This window comes from Silene latifolia, chromosome 11 (assembly GCF_048544455.1).
Source record: "Silene latifolia isolate original U9 population chromosome 11, ASM4854445v1, whole genome shotgun sequence".
Taxonomy (NCBI): domain Eukaryota; kingdom Viridiplantae; phylum Streptophyta; class Magnoliopsida; order Caryophyllales; family Caryophyllaceae; genus Silene; species Silene latifolia.
The window spans coordinates 46,829,554-46,834,282 of NC_133536.1; the positions used below are offsets into that span (position 1 = coordinate 46,829,554).

The window sequence follows — 4,729 nt, forward strand, 5'->3', positions numbered from 1 at the left end:
GCAAAATTTTATTTTGCAAAAAATTAAGTTTAGAAAATTTTATTTTAAGAACTCGAATGCATGTCAGGGCCTGCCGACCAAGTTTCATTTCAAAATTTTATTTTGAAATAGATAGATTTGAAAATCGCAAAATTTTATTTTACGAAATGGGCTGGAGAATTGCAAAACTTTATTTCGCAAAAGTTGAGAGGTGTAAAATTTTATTTTACATGAGCGGGTTTAAAACCGAGTACGTTAGACACAACTGATTAAAAGACGGGTTGAGAAATTGAGGTGGGCCATCTATTTTGCCCGTATTGAGGTGGATCATTTTTGTTGACTCACACATTGTAATGGACGTATACATTGAATACTCCATAAAGTTCAGGGAAGATGAATTTCATTTTGCCTCTTTCATATTCAACTGACCAAACTTTACTTTCCCCTTTTCTTCAATTGAACTTTTAATTTCTTCATTTCATCATAAATTCCAGAAATCGTTCTTATGTTTCCAATTTGATTTGATTTTTTCCTTAATTCATCTATTGTTTAGAACTTATCTTTACCAAAACTTGTCATGGGCCCTCCTTCACCAGACGACTAAATGATTTTTTTTATATTCCTTTGTTTTTTTAATTGATTCTTCAATTTGATGATGGGGAGGAGCAGATCTAATCAATACTACGCTCTGATATGGAATAAAACCAGCCGCTAGCTATGTCGTGGTTGGCGTATGCATGTCGATTGGGAACAAGATGATTGTCAACGGAGCACCGTCGATTTTCTAGCTTTCGATACGGGATGAATGTCGTAGCCACCATTTGAGCTCCCGATCGGTAGTTAGATAACTGATGGCGAAGCATCGTCGAAGTAAGTGCCTCCTTTTCTTTATTGATTGATTGATTTTGAACTTATGCTCTTTAAATGATTGCTCAAATATACTATCCTGATATGGGATGCGATCGACAGCAGCTGTGCCGTTGTAGCCATCGTCTGAGTAATATAATGACGACGAGTCGACTTATGAAGGAGCACTGGCGATTGTCGATTCTGCTAGCTCCTGAGATAGAGTGAAATAAGCAGAGGTGTGCCGCAATTTGATCCCCAATTAGCTACCGGATGACTGATGAAGGAGCACGGTCGAAGTAAGTGCTTCCTTTATCTATTGATCTCTTCAAATTTTTGCCCCTTTTTCCCTGATCCACCTATTCTGCTCAGAGTATTAAAACCCCATTCAATCGTTTTCTGGGATCAGTGCAAACGAGGCCGCCGTAGCCATTGTCCTAGCTGATTGGCGACGAGCGACTGTTGAAGGAACTCCCTCGGATTTTGTGATTCTTGACCAAATTACCAATCTTGCGTTTAAGCTCCTGATCAGATCGTAAGTATTTCCGTCTCTTTATTGACTGATTTCAAATTCATTCTTTTTTAATCGTTTTGCATCTTTAATGGCCAAGTCGTATGCTTGATAATACGATTGAGCTGATAATTTTACTAGTCTCACGAATCAAGTTGTGTGCTTGATAATAGGACTGAACTGATAGCGCAATTGTGACATTAATGCAAATAATTTATGATATACTGTATGACGCAAGTAGTGTATGCTGATAATGGAAAAAGTGCTTATGATGCTAATGATGCAAGATGCTAATGTACTTACGACAATGGAGGCAAACACTAGCTAATTGACAATGCATTCTTTTCCTAAAATAGACCACGGACACATGACACATCTCATTTCTAGTCCTGTTAATTTTTTTAAAAACGTGCTATTAAGCATGATCTGAGCAAGGGACATAGTACTCTAGTCGTAGCTGCTTAGGTGTTGTGCCTATTGAATTGTTACCAAATTGTAAGTCCGTACAATATTATTGGTCACAGCTGTCTTCTAAATTGTTAATACATGCATAATGACTTTTCTCTTAGGCCCTTGGTTTTGGCTGAAACGCTTCTCTGTTTAGATATCCTTGACGCAATCCTCCAGAGGCTGCTCGTTGTGGTAGCCCCCTGTTTTTTCTTCTGGTGTGTGTTTTCTTAGTGTCGTACAACATAACTGTTTTCCCTATTCCTTTTTTCTGTTTTTTCTTTTTCTTTTCCCCGACCCGGTGTGGGTTGTGGCAATGCCACTTTTTTTTAACTTGGAATTTGAGATTTAAATTATAAAATGAGTTTTGCCTTCTTTATAGTAACAAGCTCTACTAATTAAGCAAAAACTAATAGCATAGAAACAAAATACTTATGTGACCGTATAAATTTAGTGTACATCCCACGAATTCTTAGACGCTAAACGAGGGGGATAAATGGAATGGAGTAGAAGGGTCCATGGTGTTAGAAGACACTGGAGACCGGTGTGCCTCTATCACTCACCTAAATGAATGAAAGGATCGTCCCAAGAGGAATGGAGACAAAGTAATGTTGATTGACTCGTCTGAGAGATGAAAAAGTGACTACTATGCAATTTTTATTTGCATCTTGGACTGGAGCTTCTTTTTTTTTACTGGAACTTTTTTTTGTCTTTTTTTACTGGAACGTTTTTTTGTCTTTTGAATTTTTGAGATTTTTGATACGGGATAAAATTGCAACATTGACTGGATTTTTTTTTTTTTTAATTTTTAAGACTTTTGACATTAGATTTGATTGCAAATTTGATTGGAATTTTTGTTTACTTGTGAGAATCTTCGGTGTGATTATTTTTCAGCTTGCATTGGTACTTGGACTCACATTTTAAGTTCATTCTAAGGGACTAGTGGTCACCTCTCTTGGTTTAACAGCACGGAGTGCGCGCTCCCTTGTCTTAGTTGGTATGTTTGGACACACGTGTTCTAAGAATTTGGTTTGAATATTTTTGAGCCAGTTTTTTAGCATCAATGGAAATGGATGGACAATTGCTAAAACGGTTGATCATGTGAGTTTGTGCTCATCTGATAGTCTGAGATATGGGAAGTTAGATAAATTTGGTAGAAAGGAATTTGTGCTTATTTGGTAGTCATGGAAATTTGACGAATCGGGTAGAAAGATGGAGTCTCCAAACCTATAGGTCACCTAGTTAGAGACACGGTGATCAAGGAATTATCACACCACAGAGATGGAAAAGATGGTCAAATGCACGCCCTCGTTTAGGTTGATTCTAAGAAGTCAATTAATCTACACTAAAAAGATACGACCTAAAGTATTTCAAGTCTATTCTACTAGTTAAGGGTAAAAAGTAGAAAAAGTGACTAATAAAAAAGACATATGCTCTTCTTTTTATTTATGCAACTCAAAGAGGACTAGGATGGTCCTATCTTAATTAGACACTTATGTAAACCGGTTTTTTTTAGGTAATGTCAGGATCACTCGTATGAGATTATGATTATAAGAATGAATTTTCTTGTTCTATCGACATGTTTGTTCTTACTCTTAGTTTTTTTTTTTATACATATGCAACTGAGAAAGGACTTAGATGGTCCTAATTTAATCAAATTTTGATGGAAACCACATGTGAGTTGGCATTGTCTAGTCTTCCTGTACCCTTCTTTCGTTCTCAAGCTAGTGTGGCTATTAAATTAGGTCTCGTTTACTCCTCCCTATCCCGGATCATGACATCTTAGCTTTTAAAAAAACATTTTATTTCTTTTATAACAAGACTAGAATGGAATTAAATTAAATAGTGAATGCACATGTATACAAGGACCTGTTTTTTTTTTTGTTTTACATGAATGCAAAGGTCGAGTTAAATTAGGTGCTGGTATTACTGTTGACGCGTGACTGACTGAAGGACGGAACTATTTTTTGTGTGCAAGACCGACGGACAGAATTACGAACTGACGGACTGACCTGTGAACTATCTAAATGCAAAACCTATGTAATGTCCCATGATGGTTCATGATGATACGAGACGGATTGCAACCAGACACAAGCGAACACAAGCCAAACAGTGACAGCCTACCGAGTATAAGCTATATGCAAATGCGAGGTAAAATTGCATGCGAGATAATTGCTATTTTGAAACAGGCACTTCCTAATGTGACTTTGGACTGTAGACTCAATGGATCAAATGCATATGTTAGGACACTTAATTAATGGGATGCGCAAAGCTCTAGCCGTTGTATAATATATTTATCTACTTTATTCTAACCAGTTATGGCTACGTGGGATGCAATATTATATGAAGTATGCAACTACTCCATGCAAATGTAGGCTAGGACTAATTTATTGTTGTAAGTACGTATGTAAGTGCATACTAGTTATCTTACTCAACACACATCTAGAACACTTTCTATTTATCATAATTTTTTTTGGGGTAATTTGTTACGAGCAAGATTATGTCAGAAATTAACAAACAGGACACATAATATAGCCTAACAAAAGTTCTACGGGATCTATGGTTAGGTTTATGGTTGGCAATGAAGGAAAAGTAGATCTATATACTTAACATATTCATATATGTTTTAATTTAATTTGTCATAAAATTAACTAATAATCTTATGCAAGCAAACAAATAAACAAAATAAGGAAGAAACATCCATTCTTACATTGGATTTTCGGTTCAAATGGGCACAAGAGAGATCACCTTTCTCTCTTGTTCTCGTGCTTTCCTTAGTAGAAGAACTAAGATCCAAGTATAGGATCTCTCCCAAAGCTTTATACCCAAGGCACATACTTAATTAAAATTAATATTATAAATACTAGTACAATATTAATCTTGTAAAAATTGACCCAAAAATATTATAAGACACTTAATATTTTCGGTTTATGGGAGGAGGAAGAA

General features: G+C 36.0%; 1 long non-coding RNA gene across 4 annotated transcripts; it reads left to right on the plus strand.

The window, feature by feature from the left end:
* Positions 1–317: 317 nt before the first annotated feature.
* On the plus strand, positions 318–4,265 carry LOC141611599 (uncharacterized). 4 transcript variants are annotated; one of them, XR_012528672.1, is made up of 4 exons: positions 318–849; positions 949–1,124; positions 1,198–1,360; positions 3,762–4,265. It is a non-coding gene; the product is annotated as an uncharacterized LOC141611599 (long non-coding RNA). The 4 variants fall into 4 exon arrangements; XR_012528671.1 differs by having other exon boundaries at positions 319–849; positions 1,235–1,360; XR_012528673.1 differs by having other exon boundaries at positions 323–849; positions 952–1,124; positions 1,235–1,360.
* Positions 4,266–4,729: the final 464 nt, after the last annotated feature.